Source organism: Megascapheus bottae, chromosome 10 (genome assembly GCF_031878675.1).
Source record: "Megascapheus bottae isolate mThoBot1 chromosome 10, mThoBot2.hap1, whole genome shotgun sequence".
Lineage (NCBI taxonomy): Eukaryota > Metazoa > Chordata > Mammalia > Rodentia > Geomyidae > Megascapheus > Megascapheus bottae.
This window is the reverse complement of record NC_143518.1, coordinates 4,759,714-4,784,002: the sequence shown is the minus strand read 5'-3', so window position 1 is coordinate 4,784,002 and position 24,289 is coordinate 4,759,714. Positions and strand designations below refer to the sequence as shown.

General features: G+C 36.5%; 1 long non-coding RNA gene across 2 annotated transcripts; it reads right to left on the bottom strand.

Annotated features, from left to right (window-relative positions):
- LOC150057343 (uncharacterized) lies at positions 1-24,289 on the bottom strand. Of its 2 annotated transcripts, none has more exons than XR_016536761.1 (3): positions 24,211-24,289; positions 22,711-22,868; positions 1-271 (listed from the first exon to the last, which is right to left on the bottom strand). It is a non-coding gene; the product is annotated as an uncharacterized LOC150057343 (long non-coding RNA). The 2 variants fall into 2 exon arrangements; XR_016536760.1 differs by lacking the exon at positions 1-271 and adding an exon at positions 21,458-21,680.

Below are 24,289 nucleotides of genomic sequence, written 5' to 3'. Positions count from 1 at the left end.
AATGATGTTTTCTACTTCACTATACGTCTTGGAAAAATGAGTACAAAATTGATTTATGATTAACATCATAAATACCTTATTGATTGTGATCCCATATATCTGGTTTAGGAATTAACTTGATATCGTCACAGAAGGAAATAAATTGTTGATAAAACAGGTGATCACTCAGTAGTCAGGATAGCTAACATGTAATTGATCTGCAGCTTTATCTTCTTTTGTCTTGTGAGAATAATTGTCCAGAAATGACAAACGTTGCCAGCCATTGCATTCCCTAGACAATGTAATTGGGAAATAGCCAATTAGACTTGATATTTCCGATCAATATTTTGATGGCTCTTTAACACGAAGCATTCTTTTGATAGTGGCCAAAATTAAGGTCTACATTAAGAGGAAGGTTTTCAGTAAGTGATTTAGTGCTATGTCTAAGAGCATAATTAATGAAATGTCTATAATACTGCCAGAAGATTAAGTGGAATTTACCAACAAATGCTGCTATGTATTCACTTTTGTGATGATTTGCTTTACATTAATATAAATGAGGTTAAAATGAATACGAGCTCACAGTATAGCAGCCCATTTAATTTGGTTCAATATTTTTCAGCTACTTTCAAGTGATACATTCTACTTCAAGTGTAATGAGACTACTCATCATCTGTTAATTTTAAAATAAATAATTGGAGACACACTTTCAATTTCTAATCAATTCCTATCATTCCCTCAGTTGCAAGACAAAGTGTCTTGAAAAATATTTTAAAATTCAGTTCCTATTTGAATTTCTTTTTTTGCCCATTAAAAAGGAAGTGTTATTTATCTTTGAGGAAAACTAGAAAGGTAAAAGTTGCTAGCTCCAGTTCCATTCCAACTAGGAGGTGTATTTATCACTAAGCATTTTCAGAAAATGAATTTTGTTTGTGGTTCTCATTATATGTTCATCAAGGCAGCATAATTACTGTAAATATGGCCTGTTACTATTAATTACGATTAGTTATCATTAGGAAAAAGAACAGGCAGATTCCACATTCTGAGTCACATGTTTGTCCCTTACATGTATTTTGAGCTCACTGTTTATACTGTGTGCAGAAGTGTTTGTTCCAGGACCTGAATTATATGAATTTCAGAACATATATTCAGCAAAATTTTTTTCATATATTTTTCTAATTAATGGAAGGGTTACATTATTTCACCAGATAGAAGATGCATTACTTCAAAACATTGATACCCTTTCTCATGTTTTGCTCCCCATTTCCCTCCCCACACCCTCATCCCTCATCTTGTTTTCCCTCCTTCCCTTCGGTTATTTCAAATAACTGAATAATAATATATCAAATAACAAGGTAAAATACTGTAACAATATGAGATAACCAAGGGACAGCAAAAGAGATGAGAGATAACATAGTACATTAAGAACAACAATCACTCGTTATATGGCTTTTGCTTCTATATCCTGGAGGTCCTTTCAGTCTATATGTCATTCTATATGGCCTTATGTATTCAGATTTTGTTCTATTGTAAATCTCTGCTAGGAGATGGATGAAAGGAAAGAAGGAAAGAAGGAAGGAAGGAAGGAATGAAGACAAGCCAGTCACAGAAGTCCAGAAGGAATTAAATATGTTCCCACAGGGGAAGGAAACTAGGTTGAACTAGAACTCCTTTCCTGAAATAATGAACATATCATCCTTCCAAAGAGGAAACATAGAGGAGAAGAAAGAGATCATCTTGAATTAAATTGAAATTTAGTTTGAATTCAAAATCAAATGCATTTAAACTGGGCAGACCTTGGGGAGAAGTGTAAATATGTCTGTGCATGCATACACATGCACAGCGTAAAAACATGTGGGGAAAATGAGAGTGAGACAATGAGCCAGAAGGACAGAAGGTGACTTCTGGTGATGAAAAAAAAATTTAGTTTTGCATGAATATTTAGGAAACTGGTTGATTAGCACTAGCAATTTACATTTACTTATTGCAGGCATGGATTTGAAAGTATGATATTTATGGGCTGATTTTGCTGGTGATTATTTTATACATGATTTTATTTCAAAAGATTATGTCAAATTTGGGTAAATAAAAAAGTAAAAAAAAACTCTGTATTTTCAAAGGAATTACTGATACATACATCATTATCTCCTCACTGACTGCAAATTTGTATTTTATTATAAAAGCAATATGTTCTGTAAATGTATGAAGAAAAATATCACAAATCAAGACATCAGTGGTTTCGTCAATGTTTTCCAGTTATTAAGTATTATATACACACATTCTCAAATAGTGAAAAAAAGCAACCATGTGTTATATAATTGAGGGAAGAAACTGAAAAGGGAAAATGTTGAAAATGCATTGCAAAATATGCTGTAAGCTCTGTTTGCTCTGCAACCTGTGCAGATTGACATTTCAAATTGTGACTAGAAAAAAAAAGGAAATAATTGCATCCCATCTTTTACATCTGTCCAGGCTGGTGTTCTGCAGAGTGACAGGTTGGGCAATGCATTAGTGTGAATTCACTCAGATGGATTCTTCTTTCCTTTCTTGAACGCATCAGTCAGAAGCAATTTCAGATCTTTTGTCTATAGCCCAAGCCAAGAGTGAGACCCTATTGTTGTGCATTGACCTTTTGTATTTCTTTTCTTACATTTCCATTGGGCTTTTTAATCTGTCTAAGCGACAAGTTTATGTCAGCCAGTCTTAAACTAACATTATGGTAGAATTTTCCAAACACTTTAACAATTTGCCAGCTGTTGCTTTTCATAAAGAGTGAAAGATTCTATGTATTATGCAGCTGACTGTGTCACAGTAAAAGAAAAGCAAAGTGAATGAGAGGAAACAGTGATTCTCCAGGACCCCAGTGATTTTTTTTTTTTTTGCCAGTCCTGTGCTTAAGTTCACGCCCTGAGCACTGTCCTTGGATTTTCTCAAGGCTAGAACTCTACTACTGAGCCTCAGCACCACTTCCAGCTTTTTTCAGTGTATGTGGCACCGAGGAATCAAACCTGGGTCTTTGTGCATGCTAGGACATGCACTCTACCACGAGGCCAAACTCCCAGCCCAGACCCCGGTGATTTTTAACTTCACCTATGTCTTCAGGGTTTTGATACAAGTCAGGTCATCAAAGGAAAACCTGAAAATAAGAAAACTGAAACCTTTTTGAGAGTATCAATCACTTTTCTCTTATAATCTATTTTATTAAAATAAATAATTTTTCTGCTAGTATCAATTCTTCCATCTTGTTTTTATCAGTACATGTTTCTCTCTTCCCCAAGCTTGCCTTGTGCTTTTTCTGTATGTGTGCAGGTGTGTGTGTTTGTGTGTGTGTGTTGAGAGAGAGCGAGAGAGAGAGAGAGAGAGAGAGAGAGAGAGAGAGAGAGAGAGAGAGAGAGAGAGAGAGAGAGAGAGAGAGAGAGAGAGAGAGAGAACACCATGGCTCGAGAAATTCAGAATCTCATACTTCCATATCTGGCACTCTACCACTTGAGTCATAACCCTAATCCAATGTTTTGCTAGTTAAATAGAAATGAACTCTCAATGACTTTTCAGTCCTGTGTTCATGGCTGGGTCCAATTGTAATACTTTCTCAAGGAAATAATTAGAGGTAATTCAGCATCTACTGATTTGTACATGAAATCCCCTAGTACTATTAATGAATCCAAAATTTAAAAAAAAATCCCATTACCATGGTGATTAGTGGTAATTGATTAGAACAATGAGGAACTTCATATTGGCTAATTCTGATAAAATCATGAACTTAGAGGATAGGACAGATAAGGTGATGCCATCAAATTCTGAAAATTTGTTTATATGGCATTTGAATGTTACCCCCTATAAATTTATTTACATGAGTACTTCAAGGTTTCAAAGAGTAGAAAAGCTATAATTTTATTTGTTTCGTCAATGGGGCTTGAACTCAGGTACTAGGCATTATCCCTGAGCTTCTTTTTGCTCAAGACTAGCACTCTATCACTTAAGCCACTATGCCACTACCACTTTTTCAGAGTAATTTACTGGAGTTGAGTCTCATGGCCCTTCCTGTCTTGACTGGCTTTGAATCCTTATCCTCAAGTCAGTCTCCTGAGTAGCTAGGATTACAAACGTGAGGTCACTGACACTAGAAAAATTATTATTTTGATGAGACAGTTTCAATCAGTTTGAAGGTTTAATGGCCACACATAAAGACTGTACTCTCATTACCAGACAGATGCTAAATACTCCCATAAAGAGAATAACTGTTTCAAAGAACAACATGACCTATTTGTATTCCTATATAGAAAGCCAAAATAGAGCCCTCATAAAATATAAAAATTCATGTTCAAAGAGGAGCATCTGGGTTGAATCCACATCTTGCCTATGGTAAACAATGTTGCAGTGAACATGGTTGTACTTACAGATTTAGTGTGTTCTTCTATTCTATTGGATAAATGTCCAGGAGTGGAATTGCTGGGTCATAGGGAAAGCACCATTTAGTTTTCAGAGGAACTTCCATACTGCTTTCCAAAGTGGTTGAACAAGTTTACATTCCCATCAACAGTGTAGAGTATATTAAGTGAAGTAAGCCAGACTGAGGAAAACATAGGTTGCATGGTTTCTTTCATTTGTGGCAACTAGATTATTCCTATAAATGAACGTGTAAACACAATGGATGGTTTAAAAAACACACCACTATGTGCTAGATTGTACAGGTCTCCAGGCATTCCCACAGAGTGAGACCAAAGAAGGATATTCTTAGGAGAATATCACAAAGGAGTAATAGCGATGTGTATCTAATGATGTAAGATAATATTTATTGAAACGAACTCCAGGAAATGCAAACCAGAAGTTTTTGTTTTCTTGTGGCTGTTTTCTGCTCATTTATCTGTCTTTGGCAGGGTAAGGGGGAGGCAGAAATGGTGGGACAAAAGGTGAACAAATGCAGAAGTGGTAATCACTAGACACAGTGTTGAAAACAAACTATACAACTTGTGAGTGGGGACAGAGGAACACACTGGGAGAGTGAGAGGGAAGAGGTAACATTGCGTAAAAAGAAAATGTACTCATTATCTCATGTGTAACTGTAAACCCTCAATTTCACAGTTACAACAAATTTTAAAAAATAGAACAGAAATTGTCATCAGGAAAGGTTATAGGATGAGACGTATCTGTAGCTGAAATAGGAATCCTTGATGCAACTCTGTAATTACCCTAGGATACTATATTTGAGTTCAACAAGAAAAAGAATTTGAAGAGATTCCTTGAGGAGGCTCATGAAGTGCAGGCCCAGAAAAGACCTTTGAGAAACACAAAAGAATGCCAGGGGAACTAAAATGGAAAAAGAGGACATCCTGAGAGCAGTAGGTGAGTATTGAATGTTCAATAGTGACTGCTCATTTCAAGAGTATTCATGGCATCTAAAGGAAGCTTCAGATCTATGGCCACATCACAAATTTCAAGAATCTTGTTCTTGTATTCTGAGGTTTTGGTCTAAATGCAGTGTACTTCATGACCCAAAGGTCTTGTAAGTATATCACATTACTACTTAACTACTAATCAATTACTAAACCTGTTCCTGTTGTTACTCTTCTCAGAGAATTGTAAATTCGGCACATGATGGGAGAAAGGCGAACACTAACATTTTCTGAAAGAATTCATTTTATCTTGTTGCTCCTACAATCCTAGCTTTAGTTCTGATTGACTTTCTGACTGATGCTGTTTCCTCGTTATCACTTAACTTCTATCTAGCCAGCTGTAGAATGAAAAGATGGGGTGCCTGATAAAGCCATTACTTCTTTTTCAGCGTCTTGTTTTTGAATCTTCACCTTGATGTTGATGGCTTCCTTTGTTCAGTCTGTGGGAGTTTTGCTATTTTAGGGACAGAAAGCTGATGGATTTTTCACACCAGGTTTCATTTGTGTTCTTTCCAAGTGCTTTCTGGCTTTGTTTCCTCTTTGACTCTTCCCAGGTGCAAACTCAACTGTTATTGACATTCTCTTTGTCTGAGTGAGCTTTTGAGGTATTTTTCTTTAAAAAAAAATGCTATGGAGTTAATTAAAAACAAAGATCATCTTGTTTCTTTGCTTTTGTTCTTTTCACAAGCAGCTGGAATCATACTTATGTCTTAGGAATCTCTGGAATCTGTGATATGTTACTTTATGTGGTCAAGAGACTTTGTGACATAAAGGATCTTGAAAGATGAAGATATTATCATATGGTTTACATGCCATTGACATGACAGATGCTAGATAGTCATCTCTGCTCTTTGTTCTGTCACAACCTTTCTAGAACTCTGGGTATCTCTGTAAATGGGTGTCTTTGGTATGCTAATGAGATGATGCTGGATGGAGGCTCCTTGCTTCAAGATAGGGGCTTGTTACCAGTAGCAATAAGTCTGGTTAGAGGCTGGGAATTTCAGCTCTATCCCATTTCCCTGGGAAGGAAGGATGGTTCAAGGCTGATTGATATAATCAATCATGCCTAAGCTGTGAATTGTCTACGAAGACCAAAAAGGATAAGGTTTGAGACTTCCAGAGAGCTGAAGAATAGCTTGCATCAACCTGGCAATTCATCTGTATCTGTTGTTGTATATTTTATAATAAACATAAACACTGCTTCTGTTTGTTCTATGAACTACTCGAGCAAATTCACTGAACCTCAAGGGGGAGCAAGGGAACTTCAATTTATAGCATATTGGTTAGAAGTACCTGCCCCAACCTGGGGCTTGTCACCAGAGTTTGAAATAGGTGTAGTCCTGCAAGCCTGTGCCTTTAACCTATGGTACATGACACTGTTGAGTTGATAGGGTCAGAACTGAAATAAATTACAGGGTCTAGTTGATGTCCCTTAGAGAACTGTTGGTGGCTAGTGGGAAGAAATTCCTATTCATTTGGAGACCAGAGATAAAGTATTCTGTGTTGAGCATGAGAAAGTAAGAAGTACAGTTTTCTGGGATCTTTAGGACTAATTTCACCTAGTAATATGAGTAATTAATTACCTGTGCCCACATTTAGCCTCAATTACTTATGGTGCTTATGTTTTAACCCTATTCAAACTTAGTGCTACAGAGTTTGACTTTAAAAGTTCATGTGAGAAAAACCTTCTAATAGATGAAATAAATGAGTGTGATTTAACCCTAGATGACAGAGGACTCTTGCAGAAACTGAGGAACGTAGAATTTAACGAAGCAATGGTATTTGTTGCTTGGGCTTTAGTAATGTGAAACCTTAAGGTAAGCAGAGAACACACAAGACACACATGTGATTTGGTCAATGTGTATTTATTAGAACTCACATCAGAAATGATGCTACCTTGGAATGAATAATAAGGAAGCCAAGAAGAGAAAAAAAATTACAATATAAAGGTGTAGAGCTTTGCTTAACTCTGACTCCAGCACTGCAAGGTTTAGATAGTGTTAACATAATCACTTGTAGCTTTGTTTCCTCATATTTTTGTGTCTATAACCTAGGAATTCCTACCAATATCTTTACACAGATAACTCCAAGCAGCTGAGAAAAAAAATCATTCCTTTTGGGATGCTGAATATTTTGATATAACTGTAATTCTATAATGGTATACCATTATTTTTGCTTTCAATGTCTCTCTCTCAGAGTTGATGACCTTCAATTTGGCTTTTAATGTAAGTGTCTCACTAACAATGAAATAAAAAATAACCAGAACTCACTGCAGTAACATCCTTCTGAATTTGATGGTTACAAAAGTGCTGCCCATTGAAGCATATCTGTCCTGTGACTTCTTCAACAGTGTATACACAATACTTTTTCAAATTCATTGTTATCATTGTCATAACCTACTATGGGTGAATGTTTGAGCAATAATTAAACCTGGGATAGCATTTTTTAAAGTATCTAACCATCCAAAAAGATCACCTAACACAAGTCTGAATCTTTTGCTTTCATTATGAGCTCAAGCTACAAATATCATGGTGAGAGCACTGTTCACTGAGCGGCAGCATCTGCAGACCTCAACTGTATGTGCTACAAGTGCATGTTTAAGTATATGTAGAGTGGATAAATAAAGGCCATCCATGCTGTAATAATTGAAATTGTAGTGCGAGTATATATAGTACTGATACTTTGAAACTTAGAATCAATGTGAGGGATTCATTGATCAAGTGTTTATTGCATGTTTCATATGTCATAAAATGTTTAACTAGAGGTTATTATCTTGTCTCAAAACAAGGCACAAATGGACATAATATAAATTTGAATTCTACTCAGACTTTTAGATTATACTTTTTAGACTCTCAGTAGCATATTTTTTATAACTAGATATAATTTTAAGATCTAGGAGCCAAGAGTTTGGTTCTTGCCTAGTGTGCACAAAGACCTGGGTTTGATTCCTCAGTGCCATATCCATAGAAAAAAAAACAACAGAAGTGGTGCTGTGGCTCAAGTGGTAGAGCGCTAGCCATGAGAAAGCCCAAGGACAGTGCCCAAGCCCTGAGTTCAAGCTCCAGGATTGGCAAAAAAAAAAATTAAGATATATGTAAAATACTCTAAGTCCAAGAAGAGCCAAGCCATGACAAAAAAGAAGAGAAGTTTCTAATAGCAGGCCTGTGATAAAAAGCAACTTGGAAAAGGTAAATAATTAACCAAAACAAAATATAATTAAAACATCAATGACAGTATAAGAGAAATAGCATTATTTTATAATCTGTAATGAATAAAAATAAGTTAAACTAATTTAAATTTTAAAGATAGACAAGGTAGAGTGTCTGAGGCACTGTTTTACTGTAGATAAAAATCTGATAATAAAACAAATGTTCAATAATAAAAAATTGAATGAGTTATCAGAGAATGCCACAGTGAAAATCATTCATTTAAAGCAAGGCCAATTATCTTATCTTTCATTTTTGAGTGAGTTAAAACAGCAAAACAACCACCGCGGTAGCTCATGCCTGTAATACTAGCTACTCAGGAGGCTGAGATCTGAGGCTGGCTGGTCAGAGCCAGTCCAAGCACTAAAGTCTGTGAGACTCTTTTTTTTTTTTTTAATTTTTTTATAACCTTTCTTTTTTTTTCTTTTTGTGATTAATAGAAGGGTTACATTATATTCACCAGATAGAAGGTTCATAACTTCACAAACATTGAGACTCTTATCTCCAGTTAACCACTAGAAACCAGAAGTAGTGCTGTGGCTCAAGGGGTAGGGCAGTAGACTTGAGCTGAAGAGCTCAAGGACAGTGCCCGGGCCCAGAGTTCAGTTCAAGCCCATCCAGTGACAAAAAAAAAAAAAGAAAGAAAAGAAAAAGAAAAAGAAAAAAACCCAGCAAAACAGAGAGGAAATATGAGCATTGTCCTACATAAGTTATATGAGGATGCTGAAAAGTAAAAGACAGAATGATTTGGTGAGAGGTCTTTGAAATTCAAAATAAATCTTTAACAAGAAAGTTGAACTTTTACATTAGTAAAGGTCAGTATATTTGAAACTATATCAATGAAAATAAGGAGAAAAGAACATTTTTTGTGAGTCAGATTTGATATTTGTGTAGGTATTTCACAATACTTATTAACATTTATAATGACTTAACCTTTGAAATAGCAGTTTCACTTTTAGGAATTTATCTTACAAATGTATTCATGTAGGTGTGAAATGTACAAGAATATTAATGTCAGCCATGGTAGTGCAAGCAGATGCTTAGAAACAATCTTAACAAACTGTAGAAAGCTAATTATGAGTCACACACACTCATATAAGGCAGTGCTTTGTGGCTTTGCTGAAGATCAGGCATCCCCAGTGATTCTGAAATAGCTATCAAAGTATATTGTGAGATAAAAATATAGTGCTCAGAAGATATATGCAGAATGCTATCCATTTATTTATGTTTAAATGAAAATGTAAATGCAATGTGTGTGTGCATGTGTATGTGTGCCCATGTGTGTCTCATTGCACAAAGCTTTCAAACAGAAGCTCTGAGAGTTTAGACATTGTAATTTGCCTCTAGGAAGAGAAACAGTGACTGTGAAGTGTTTTGAAACTGATTTTTAACTTTTACAACACATGCATACACTATTTATTTTAAATAATAATAGTAAACTAGGACCTGATGCAAAAAGCTGACTGGATTAAAACAATGAATAAATTAATATGATTTTCTAAATGTTCTCAGATAATTTCCATTTGTAAAACTTCAGAAACTTACTCTTCACTAGAAAACTTTCAGCAGTCTGTGTGTATGTGTGTGTGTGTGCACGTGTGTGCGCGCGTGCATGTTACTATATTTCAGAAATCTTCTTGGAAGCCATTTGAAGTTAAAAGCTCTCTTTGAATTAGAACTGAAACAGAAAGACTACCAGCACATTGAAATGATTAAAAGAAGTGTGATAATGGATTTCCTGCAGCTCACAAGTGTATGTGCTTGGTTTGACAATTGCAGTGGAGACTGAAGTAGAAAAGATATAATTCTGGACGCTGATGTTTATTTCTGACTTTTTCTCCCCAAACCAGAAAATCTATTTGATAATATCCCAAATAGGGAGTTTCAGAACAAATTTATCCTTGCTAAATGTCTCAATTATACAATTCTCAATTGCCTTTTAGAATAGAAAGATTTTAATTAGGAAAAATCTTAATTTTTTTCTCTAGAATGCAGCTTGATGTCTAAAATTTCACATTTCTGTCATGAATACCTTGAAAATATTTTCTTTTTCTTCTCTTTAGAGTCAAGACAGAGGACAGTTTTGGTTATTTCAGTATGAGAGCTTCAACTCGGAACCTGGGTGCAGTCCCTTAGCTTTTGTGCTCTTATGATGTGATCCAGCTTTTTGTTCGCAAACTTGAGGTGAGTCTCATGAAGTTTCCTACTCAGGCTGGGTTTCCAACCTTAATCCTCAGATTTCAGCAACCTGAGGAGCTATGGTGTTTGCCACTGGAACCCAGCTAAAAACTACTTTTGAAATTACCAATTTCAAAATTTACCAATAAAAAATAAGAGCAGGCCAAAGTCTCCTTTAGGAGAATGGGAAATCATTTTTCCGTATTGAGGAATTTCTTTTCTGTCTGGGAACTGGTTTGGTTTTTCTTTCAGAAGTGTAAAATCTTTTTTAAAAAGTAATAAATAAATAATATTTCGTTTAGAGATCTCTTGATTGTGGTCTTTATCATGTATTGATTTTTTGAATATAAGCATGACAATATATTATACAATAAATCAAATGAAAACAAAAAGTAGTTCTTAATATCATTTATATCATTAGTATTGTCCAATATTGTATTATTATGTCAGATCATGTCTTTTTGAGGTGTCCTTTTGTTTAAATGTTTTATCTGTCGTTAAATTGTTAACGATGAATAGCCTCTGAATTGTTGGTGATGAATTTATGATGAGTACTAATGATAAATTCTTTTCCATGTATCGAGAGTTACTTTCTGGTTCATAGTATATTCTACCCAGGTACATGTTATGCTCTCCTTGAAGAGAATCTGTGTCACTGGTCAGTGTTTTATAAATACAAATCAATTATGCCAAGTTGGATTGCTGAGCATCTCTGTTCTGTGGTTTCTAAGAAACATAGAACATCTCCATTAAATGTCAATTCTTAGAAATGATCCTTTCCTTTCCAAAGACTCCAGACAAGTTAAGGGGAAGAAAAGTTACTGAGACCAGAATGTTAAATAAGCACAAACAGCAGGACCACTGACTTGCTCTTATGCATACTGGGAATTGGAGCAATGTTGACTAGGAGAGAGCCTGTTTCCCTGTATCCTTGGCATGCAAGAACAAAGCAAACTAAGACCATACTTAGTCTATGTTAGACTTTTAAAGCTCTCTCCCTTCAGAATGATAATGTGGTCCACTGTGAGAAAGAGGTGGTCTTGGTCAAAGCCCCCAGCCAGTGGACCTTGGCTTAGAGTGGAAGTAGGCTCTGCTTGAGGCTGTGGCAATGCTGTCTGGCAGCTCGTCTCCCAGCCACCTAGTCCAACCACCACTGGTCATTTGGTCTTGTTAGTGAGGTTATCTTCCCAGTTAACTTCCCTTTGTATTCTGTACACCATGACACAGTGCTTATCTCAGTCTTCAACAATCTATCAGCTACCACCCTAGAATAACTACCTCCTAGATAAAACATCTGTCTTTGCTGATGCTCTAATTGCTCCATCAGTTAGTAAGGAAGGAGCCTTTCTATCTTCAAGTATAATAATGGATTTCTTGGGCTGGGAGTTTGGCCTAGTGGTTAAAGTGCTTGCCTAGCATGCACGAAGACCCGGGTTCAATTCCTTGGTACCACATACATAGAAAAAGCCGGAAGTGGTGCTGAGGCTCAAGTGGTAGAGCTCTAGCCTTGAGAAAGTCCAAGGACAGTGCTCAGGCCCTGAGCTCAAGCCCAGGACTGGCAAAAAAAAAATAATGGATTTCTCTCCAGAAAAAAAAAAAAACAAACCTCATTTTCACTGTTGAGGGAAAATGATTGATAAGCAAGGCCACAGTGACATCACAATTGTGTAATAAACCACCACATTGTTTTCTTTTAAAATGGACCTTGATATGTTTGATATGTGTGCATTTACCTTTGTTCTTGCCATATCCCAAATGATGTTTTTCAGAGATGTGTTGATTCCTATTTTCACTGATCTAGAAATGCATATAATTCAACTGACTAAAATTCGTCCAGTCATCTGGGACGCCATATCAATTACACTCGATAACTGGTTGCCATGTGAACCGTTTGTTTTATCTGGTCAAAGGATAGTTGGTTGACATGGTGATAAAATTTCTATTATGCAACTGATACATAATTTAAAAATAGAATTGCAATGACTAAATTGCTTTAATATAATCTTCTTAATGTTCTTTCACTATAAATATATAAATGTACTTTATCTAGTTTTATTCTAATATGAATCATAAAAGAATTTCATAAACTGTGTGTGTGTGTGTGTGCATAAGTCCTGGGCTTTGAACTCAGGACCTGGACATTGTCCTTGGGCTTTTTGTTCAAGGCTGGTAATCTACCAGTCGAGCCACAGCTCCACTTCTAGCTTTTAGGGTAGTTAATCGAAGATGAGTCTCACAGACTTTCCTGCCCAGGCTGGCTTCAGACTCTGACCCTCAGATCTCAGCCTCATATGTAGCTAGGATTACACCATGAAGCCACTGATACCCAGTGAGATGACACTTTTTACATTTCAAGAATTCATTTTGCTAAATAAGATATATGCACATAAACATTCATGAACCTAGACAATGTTTGGTTAAGAAATAAGCCAGGCACAGAAAGACAAGTACCAAAAGACCTCACTCAGGTAGGAAGTTTCAAGATGATTCAATAAATGTTAAGACTACCCTTAGTATTCTTAAGAGTGTTTAGGAGAGTCTGATGGGAAGAAGGGAGAGGATAGGAGATAGGGAGAAGCTTGGTGATGTAAGTAGATAGGAGGAACCATTTCTAACAATATATGGCACACTGGGGAATATAATTAACAATAGAGAATTGTATGCCTCAGAGAATCTAGATGAGAGGATTTTTAATGTTCACACCATATAAAATGATGGATACTTAAGATCATAGTCGTGTATAATGTTCTGATTATCAGTACACTAGCAGATAACTGAATACCATCTCATTCTCCCCATATGTTGAAAACTGTTATACTCCTATACATTATTTTTCAAGAAAAGGAGAGCAAACTTCTAAATGAAGATGAGGTATTGTGCTTTTAACCTATAAGGCAGATAACAACCTATATGTATAAGCTATTCTGTCAAAAAGAAGAAATAAGAATAGACAGAGTGAGACTGGAACTTTCTTACCTTTTAATTTTTAGCCTGGAAATTTCCTTGTAACTACAAAACACAGATTTTTCAATAAATGTAGTTAAAAGACTGAATGACAACCCTTCTCACAGTTTTGTGTGGGCAATGAAATGATGGTTCTAGCCTACACAAAGGTTCTAGCGTAGAATCTTGGTTTTTAAAAATTCTCATGTAATTAAACACATCAGTATTTGTGGGAATTGAATTCTAAAGGAAACATCTGAAAATTTAAAAGAAGAGCATAGGACACAAAAGATCTTCTCTAAAGGCAAATATACCTCAGTTCATTTAAAGAGATTATAGATACAATGTGTTCTAAGGTTCAGCATAGTGTAGTATTCATAAAACTCTTGAGTAATGTTTCATGGGACTAATGATAATCAAGTGTTTCCATGAGCTCCAAAATAGAACTCTTAAGTATAGGATGCTGGAAATAGCTTCCCTAAGTGGGATGCCTTAGCTATACAATATGCCCAAACTTGAAGTGAACATTATTCTGTGGAATTCCTGACCAAGCCATGTATGCCATGTAGCTATCTGAGCCAACACAGTCATTTAAACTATTTTTTTTTTCGGAATAGCTGACTCGGTGCACATTAAATCTCTGTAACAACTTCAGCAAGTGAAACTGATGAAGCATTTGGTATAAAAGGAGCTCAGCTGCAATACAACTAGTTTCACTAAAGAATTACTTTGCAATATCTCTCAAATGCAGAATAATTTAAATTTGTCAGTGTATATTTCAAGTAGATTTGTCAACAGTATGCTTATTCCTTAAGTGGTATAATTTACTATGATTACCGCATGAACCTTGAAATAAAGTGAATAGATATTTTGAGGATTTCAGAGCTCTAGTCTTTCTTGGATGGATAAGTAGTGAGGTACCATGTAGAGATGTAGCGTCAACATGGCTTTCGTGACAGCAAGGGAGTCAACTGGCAGGCAAAGCTCAGTGATTCACCCACCTGGGTTGATTAGCTTGGTCCATTAGAACTAAATGATCTCATTCACCATCCTTGTTGGATATTATCTTTCAACTCTCAAAAGTCATAAGAAAACAATTTAAATGGTATGCTATAAGAGCTGTGTGAAAGAGGCAGATAAAGTTGCTTTTCTTTTCCTTTCTTGGTGTGTAATGTCATAGATCAAAAGGCTGTAGATTCTTGGGTAGTTACATTGCCAAAGAAAACTTTAAACAGAAAGCTAAAGCTAAACAGAGTGGAATTACACACTAAAAGAAACCTAAAAGTTGCATAAATTAAAAAAATAAATGAATAAAATTAAACCACAGTATCCAGGGGCATATACCTATATAGTATCATTAAAAAAACCAAGAAAGCAGTTATTAGAATGATTGAGAGAATGTTTAGTTGTGAAAGAAGGATATGGATAGCTGGGTATCCTGAGGTGACTTGGAAGATGTACTTAAACAACTTTTCTTGAGTCTGTAACGGAGCTGAAATCAGGATAAAACCTAAGCACCTTAGCCCCTTGCACTCTGTGTCTAAGCACTTTGCCCTATGCCATTCTCTCTGAAGGTCACTTTGCAGCCATTTTGAAAACCAGATAGGAGCAGAGCACATACCAAGGGTCTATAACTATGACGGTAGCAAGGCTGTACCTGGTCAATCCTGAGAAAATGGACTAGATGGCCATCCAATGCCACCTCTGAACACATCTGTGACTTGGGACATTTCTTTCCTTCCTTCCTGCCTTCTTTCCTTCTTTCCTTCCTTTCTCTCTTTCTTTCTTTCCAGTCGTAGGCCTTGAACCGGGGGCATGAGAACTGTTCTTGAAGCTTTCACAAAGTTAGCACTCAACCACTTGAGCCACAGCACTACTTCTGGCTTTTTCTGTATATGTGGGACAAAGGAATTGCACCCAGGGCTTCATGTGTGCTAGGGAAGCCCTCTACCACTAGGTCAAATTCCTGGCCACTGGGACTGTTTCAAGTATACATACCTTTCATCCTTGCCCTCAATTCTGTGCATAATTCTAACTCTCACATCTGCACCCTCAAGAGCACTGAAGAGGTACCAAAGAGCTGTCCTTCCACAGCAGGTTATGGCAGACCCACGCAGTATAAGTCTCCTTTCTTTGCCTTTCAACCCTCTCTTTTGTGGGCCTATAGGGCTAAGTGGCCAGACGGGACCTGTGGAATTCTTCAAGTTTGGACCTGTGGTCTGAGGTTCAGGATTCAGGCTGGCAGAGGCTTTTCCTCACTTCCAAGCTGGGTCCTTGTCAGCTGTTAAATTCGGCCTGTCTCCTTTCCGACAAGGATTCCCTCTCTCAAGCCTATCTCAAATGAGAATTTATTTATCAACAACTTATATCTCAGTTTTCTCTCTCGAACATCCTTATAACTTTGGATTATTTTACTTGGGTGTTTTGAGGCTTGTCATTCACATGACCTGGGATACAGGTACTATGATGCCAAAGATACCTGTTGCGTCAATAATCTGCATAAACTTACATAGTTAGAAGAGATATTCACATTCAGAGAACTCCAGACTTGTGACATCACTGTTTGCTTTGAACTAGCAAAGGCCAGGAGCTTCAGCTTTTTAAAAAAAAAAGAATTATCACTTGTTTTTGGCCCCCCATATTTAGGCTTGCAGTTCTAACATAGATGACTTGTTATTTTATTAATTTTCCATTCTTTCTTTTTTTGTCTTCAAGTTTCTTCCTTCTTTTACCCAGCTATTTCTTTTATTGCTCAAAATTCTTTCTACTCAAGTATAAACCTCGGAAAACCTTCCCTGGTATTTCTCTTCTTTTAGAAGATATTAGTCCATATCTATCTTTCCTATTTCCAGGATATCCTGAATATAGTGTCTATTACACTACATGCCAGAAGTTGGTCTCAATTTTTGGTCTATTCTAATTATTAAGGATGAAAAGTAGTTGAGAAATTAAATTGAAACTGATATATGATGATCAAGGTATCAGAGGCAACCACTATAAGGAAATAAGTAGGAAATACAGAAAATTAATAAAAATTAGTCAAAATGCAATTACTGACTAATTTACCATAGCATTCAATTCCTTAAAGTAAAAGTAGAGGTGTTAACCACTATACATTAATCATCTATACTACAGCCTTTGTATTTTTTTTTTTGCCAGTCCTGGGCTTGGGCTCAGGGCTTGAGCACTGTCCTTGGACTTTCTTAAGGCTAGAGCTCTACCACTTGAGCCTCAGCACCACTTCCAGCTTTTTGCTATGTATGTGGGGTACCGAGGAATTGAACCCGGGTCTTTGTGCATGCTAGGCAAGCACTCTACCACTAGGCCAAACTCCGGGCCCCAGCCTTTGTATTTTTAAAACTCTAATGCACCTTAGAGAACAAAAGGAGGAACACAGTATGAGAATATACTCAGATTGCCTGCAGGGCTTCCTCCCTCCCTCCCTTCCTTTCCTCTTCCTTCCTTCCTTCTCTCTCCTTTTCCCTTCCCTCCCTCCCCTTCCTATCATTCCCTATTCCCTTCTGTAAGCCAGAATAGAGCTGGAACTTTGTGGCCTCAATCTCTTCTTTGGCTTTTTCACTCAGGGCTGTTGGCTCTACTACTTGAGCCACACCTCTACTTCCCTGTTTTACATGGTTGAATGCAGATATAAATCTCATGCACTTTTCTGCACTCACTGGCTTTGAATTGTGATTCTTTGCCTCCGATTTGTACTTGATGTGGCTTAAAATGAGTATTGCCTGAGTATTTTGTTGTTTCTTTTAATCCGGATGGTAGAACATGTCCACCATTAAGGCTGAATGATAAATTTTTAAAAATCTCTCTTTGTTCAGAAGGTTTTTGTTTTTGGATGGTGGGTAAAAGATAAGTGATGAGTCTTACTGATTATTTTGGACTTCCGTCAAGTGACATGAAGCCTCTTAAAGGGAGGATTCATCCTCCTCTCCAAACTGCCATGAATGTTTGACATGCCAATATTCCAAGCTCCATACCATTATTCCACTCTGCGTACCTGAGTAACGCTGGGGATCCATACTGCACAGTGCAAGGACCTAATTTATTTCAGAGAAGCTCCATTGTAGCACTCTGTACACCAATGAATAATAAAAGTTATTGATCCTAATGATGGATTATCACAACATTAACAACTTAGTTGAAGCAAAACCTTCTTCCTTTGAAATTGGAGAAAATACTGCTAAAGAACAAAGTTCCTCCCCGCACCTTTTCATGCATGATGATGATGATGTTCATCATAATTATGTGGCATCTTATTGTGTGTGTGTCACATTGACTTAGAAAGGCAGAGATTTCTTCTGCAGTCTTTATTTTAGTCACGACTACTAAAATATTTGTCTCATAGAAGAAAAAAGAGCAAAGCTTCACACTAAAGCTAAGCCCCACTCTACGAATGACAATAGTACTACGACAGGAACAGGAAATCAACTGATTTGTTAAAAAGGCTATATTTATATGCAGTGAAACTGGGGTTCAGGCAGCGGCTTGTCTTTATTGAATTTTGTTGAAGCCCTACATATCTGTAATATTTGAGCATAAGGTTAAATATATGATAAGCTAAGTCCCTAAGTGATCATTGAAGAAAATTAAATACTTTAAACATCATATAGTAATTAATATAATATTAAAGTTATTGTAGTATATGACCTCTGTAATATATGTATTATTTTTGTATATTCTTATAAGTGTGTATTGCCTGGTTTTCAATTATATTGCCAACAAGTCTATTCTTCATGTTGAGCTATCTGCAATTCTTTCATCAAGTCAGAACAAGATTTGTCTTCAGACTCAAATATCTCCTGCCCCTGTCTTCATTTACTATGTGATATAGCAATGTATTTCTATTGAATAATATGCACAGTGCCAGAACGAAACATGACTTTCTCATTTTTACTCTCTGTTCAGTGGGTCTCCAGTGTTTAGTGTTTATTCCTTATGATGCTTTCTTCTATCCTCCTGCCAGGTGTGAGATGTCAGTTACTGCCTCTGCCCGTGGGAACAAGAGCCAAATCAAGGCTAGAAGGGTTTCATGCTGGAGTCTGAGCCACCAAAAAAATTGTAAAGGCAGCCCATCAACTTCACCCTGAATTCCAACAAACTATATCACTAAGAAAATAACGGAGTTTGAGGATATTTAATTTAAAGCAATATGTGTGTTGTTTTTCCATCCTCTTGCATTGGCAATGAAAGTTAAATTTAACTGATTCAATGGATGTGTTTTTTTGTTATATTCCATGGAAAATAAATTGAGTTAGATGACTAAATAGATGGTTTCTCAGACTTGAGAGAAATGGAAATCTCAAATTTGCCACTCCAAAAAGAAAATAATAATAATAAAAATGTCCTCGACTTCTGAAAAGAAATTCTAATGAAATGAGAGCAGGTAGATATATATCATAAGTATGGTAACAAGACTTCTAATCACAGGACTTATTTCTTCATTAAAGTCAGTTTACTTAGAAAAATAGAGATTGTGAAACAGTGGGCTAAAATACAAAAATCACAAGAAAATGACTTCCTAGTTTTGTGTTTGTTCTGAGGCTTGAACTCAGAACCTCACTCTGTTCACCTTGCTTGCTCAGTGGGTGTTCTACCACTTGAGCCATGACTCTGACCTGATTTTCTACTGAGTATTTTGAAGATGGAATTTAAGAACTTTTCTGCCTGGGCTGACTTGAAACTGTGATCTTTTGATCTCTGTTTCCTGAAAAGTTAGAATTATAAGACATGAGCAACCAACATTTGTCAATTCTTTACCCTCCTCATAAATTAAAATAAATTCTGCATATACTAAAACTTGCACACAAAAATTATCCAGTAAAGCAAATCTAATAAATTACATGTCACAATGCTTACAAATTAGAAGAAGTTGGTATACTTGAATACTCACATAACAAATTAAAAATGTGTGCATTAAAACTTCATAAAAGTGGAACCGGGAGTTTGGGTTTGTGCTTGCCTAGCATGCATGAAGACCCGGGTTAATTCCTCGGTACCACATACATAGAAAAAGGCTGGAAGTGCTGCTGTGGCTCAAGTGGTAGAGCACTAGCCTTGAGAAAAGAACAAGGACAGTGTTCAGGCCCTGAGTTCAAGCCCTATGACTAGCAAAAAAAAAAAAAAAAAAAAACCAAAACCAAAAAAACAAAAACCCTTCACAAAGGTAATTATCATATGGCAAAATGAGCAATAATCTTTTATTACAGATGACATTGCAAGCACTAGTTTGGATTAATAGAATAAAAATCAATGTATCACTTAAAAATTTTCAGATGATAGAAAGGCATTTGGGAGGAGGAGGAACCATAAATTCCTTGTAAGTATATAAAAGTGAGTTGAATTTTTTTTGTTGGTTAAATAGATAAAACACAAAATAAGGTGATTTCTTTTGGTCCAAACAAAAATTCCCAATGCTGGCTTGTCCCTTAGAAGGAAAAAAAAAAAACTCCTTCCTGTTTCCTAGAAAGCTTTATCGAATTAATCATATCTGCCTCTAGGAAACCTGGTCTCAGCCCACCTCCAGCCTCTTCCCTCCCTGACTTTGCGCAGAATGGCCGTTTTGATCTTTCTAGAACACATCCAGAGAGGAATTTCCAGGCTTTCCTCTTTATTTTTCCTTTTCCAGCATGGCCCATTCTCAGACTTTTGTGTCTCCTTATTTCATCTATGCTCTTCTCCAGGTCAAATTTCAGAGAGATGTTTCATGATTAGCCTCCTTACGATCTCCTCCCACACTCCTGCCTGGATTTATTTGGAAAGCACTTTTTACCAACTGAAAATACCTAAAAATGTTTTATTAATGTAATTTGAATCCCTCTCTCCTTCCCTCCCCTTCCTTTCCCTTCCTCCCTCCCTTTCTTCCTTATTTTTTTTCTCCTTTTAACATAAAGAATGTATGGGTTTGTAGATAGCAGACTCAGTGTCTCTATAATCCCTTACATGGCAGCACCAGGATGAATCCTGGTACAGAGCAAGCACTCTCGGGCTGTAGATAAATTCATTTTAGCTGTACAAAATGTTGAGGGCCACAAGTATATATACTACACCATTCATTATTGAAAGTATTAGGTGCATCTAATACTAAAATATTAGCAATATTAAAGGTTGCCCCAAATTTCCTTGTCAAAGGAGAAATGTCCAGTTTTGATTGCTATAAGGCTAATGTTTATAAATCCTGATTCTGCAGTTTACATCTAAGATTTTATGATGTTTATTTGTCTGATATGTGAATTTGATGCACTGCTGTTTATAAGGAGGATGACTGAAAACAATTTTAATTTCTTCCAATAAAAGATTGACTAAATAACAATACACTCACAGGGGAGACACCATGTAGGTACTTTGAAAATGTGGTAAATGTCTATTTGTGTCTGTCCATCTATGTGTGGTCCAGGCATGTATACACACATCTGTATGTCTGTTTCTGAAAGTATTTCTACACTCAGTATTCAGTCACAAAAGTAAAAACAGTCAGACTACAGTGGCTCGTGCCTGGCCCCTGAAGGATCTTGGTTTGAGGCAAAGACTCCAAGCCCCAAAGAGCCAGAAAAAAGCAATGCCTGAAATGGAGGCACCATGTTAGCAAGCAAGCTCAATAAATAAAAAGCCCTGACTTCAAACCTAAGTACTGAAAAAAAGTAAAATCAGCTGTGTAATATCCTTTAATTTGGTAGTAAAATACAAATGCACATGTATACAGTACACAGAACATCCTTCTAAAGATAAATAATGAACTTTCTTGACAGTAGTCACATGATAGGGTAGATATGAGAACAAACCTATCTTGACTGTATGTGCCTTTGTAATATTATTTTTCTTTTGTGGTATGTTGATCTTATTTGGTAAAATTTAATAATTGCCTTAATAAAAATTAATCTGTTTCTTAGATAAATTATTTTCTTTATGCTTTAAAAAAATTTTCTTTTGGAGGAATGTCAAATTTTTCCTTCTTCCATTGCATTTTCTCCTATGATTAAAGAATAGTATTATTTCATGCAGGTGAGGCATTAATTTAAAATTTTTCGTAGCTTGTTCATTTCTCACAAAGAAATAATGTTGAAAAAATAACTCCTAGTACCTTTTTAGAACATAATCTATTTCCTTTTCTTTACTATAAAAGCATGTAGAAACAATGTAAAATGGCTTTATACTTATTGCATTGATGATAATGGAAACAGATGCTTTTTAAGCCATGAAACTGTCTTTGCTCTGCTTTGAAATAGCCAATTAACTTACTCTCCATTTTGGCTTAAGTGATTTGATAAAACCCAGAATCACTTCGTCAATCCTTAGTCATGAACCCTAGCTCTCAGAAGGTTAATGTTTCATCCTGCTTCACTGAATTGAATGGGTTTGTCTGTTTATATATTAAAGCAAAATATATACTTTAAAGAGCACTTTATTTAGTTCTCATTTATATTAAAGGCAGTGAGAACAAGTATGTTATGGAAATAGAATGTTGTAATAAATAGTTTCATTATGGACTGATTTTGCCCTTTCTCCCTAAAATGATAAGACAGCACTCTGTGAAAGGAAATTATGGATATGAGATACAGCATTTTGTTTCCATTATTTTTATTCCTAATAATCAACCAATGTTAATATGCAATATTTTTATACTTTCAGCCCAAGATTTGCCACAGGGAAGAGAAAGCAAGGATATTAATTTCTTTTCCTTTTAGCTATGATAATGTGGCTACATCACAAGCTATTTTTTACTTTTTAATCTTATTTCAGTACAGACTGGAAATTTTTTTTTCTCTTCAATATGTTTAGAATGACTACGTTTCACTAACTGGAAGTAATAGACTGGGAAATCTTATGCACATGAATTTCATCTTGAAAGCCACTGTCCTGCTCAGGCACGACTGTTCCTGTGGAGACTGGACAAGTGCCCAAGGGCATAAGTGCCAGGCAGGAATGCTTCAGCTATGACAGCCTGCATCTCATTAGAGGTGTAAGCATTTTCCCCTCATTGCTGATTAAAACAGTCTTACCTGCTCTGACCATGTAACCATGTTGGAGCCAAACTTCATTTTGTATTCTCCCAGGCTGCTGGTCATTTGATTTCTTCATATCATAGGATAAGAAAATGATGCCAGATAGGTTAGCCAGTCCAGCTACTTCTGCTTTACAGCCTCCAAATGGCGAATTGCTGTAGATGAGACATTTTAAAGTAATCTAGGTGATTTCTCAGGCTATTGGATAGGAAACAGAAAGATGGACATGTGCAAATACAATCTCTCTCTCTCTCTCTCTCTCTCTCTCTCTCTCTCTCTCTCTCTCTCTCTCTCTCTCTCTCTCTGTCTCTCTCTCTCTCTCTCTCTCTCTGTCTCTCTCTCTGTCTCTCTCTCTCTCTCTCCTTCCCTTTCTCTTTCTTGATTAACCCAGATCTTTCTTAGAGAAGTCAGCTGGCAGAAATAATCTCAGAAGTTGCCCTGTGACTAGAAAGTGCCCATTACTATTGTGGGCTATATTGTATTTCCAGATCATTGAAGGCTTAACTCCAGTATCTCAGAATGTGACCATATTTGGAAACGGAGATTTTGAAAGGGTAACCACAATAAAGAGGAGCAATAGGATAGATCTTCATTTACTATAACTGATAAGCAAGAAGAACTGTGGACTTAATTACACAGAGAAAACATATAAAGATGGAGTCCGTGGCCTTCAACAAGCTAAAGAGCCTACTGGAGAAGCCATCCAACATCTTGATCCAGTCTCCTGAATTACCAGTCAATGAGTCCCATTATGTTACCCATCTAGGTTTGATGGAGGGGCTTTGGCACATAGAGCATATGGGTGATGATCTGAGGCTCATGTGGGCATGACTCTGGATGCCCACAACTGACTGGGCAGCCCTCTGACCCAGTCACACACACTCATGGGTGGATGTCTTTGGAAGACCTTGCTCCATAGTAAGGATCTTCACTGACCAAATCAGGCACAATTGAGCCTAGCGGTGGGGAAAAGACTCCTCTTCCACCACAACAAGAAAAAACAAATAAACAAACAAAAAACTCTAGAGGCTAGCAGTGAAGGGTGGTTTTCCTGGGCAGGATCTCCTGCTGTAAGCCCTGTAAGGAAAAGGATGATGCAACAAGATGGTAGGAATTCTTTATTCTGACTAACACTAGCATCCTGACCACTTCCTTCCCAACACTAACCGATTGCAAATGTATTACAGTCACATGGAAAGTGGCAAATAAAAACCATTTCTTTCCTTATGAAAAACAAGTGCAGTCAGTAAGGAAAAAGAGAGTATAGAAGCCTGGGATTAAAATAAGAATTGTTACAAACAACAGAGCAACAAAAAAAAAGGAGACTTGAAAGAACCCTAAGAGTGACTCCAGCAGAAAGACAACCTGCTCAACCACCTCAATGTATATAGGCATAAGAGGGATCAATATGCTGATTTAAATCTCTTCTCATTTTTAGCCATCTTAGCATAGCTTCTGGCTGGTCACTGATAGGAGGTCAGAGCCTATGTTTTGTACCAGTTCTCTTTCCAAGAAGAAGAAGAACAGCCCAAGGCCACACAGTTACTGTGAAGAAGAGATGGAATTTGAGCCAAAC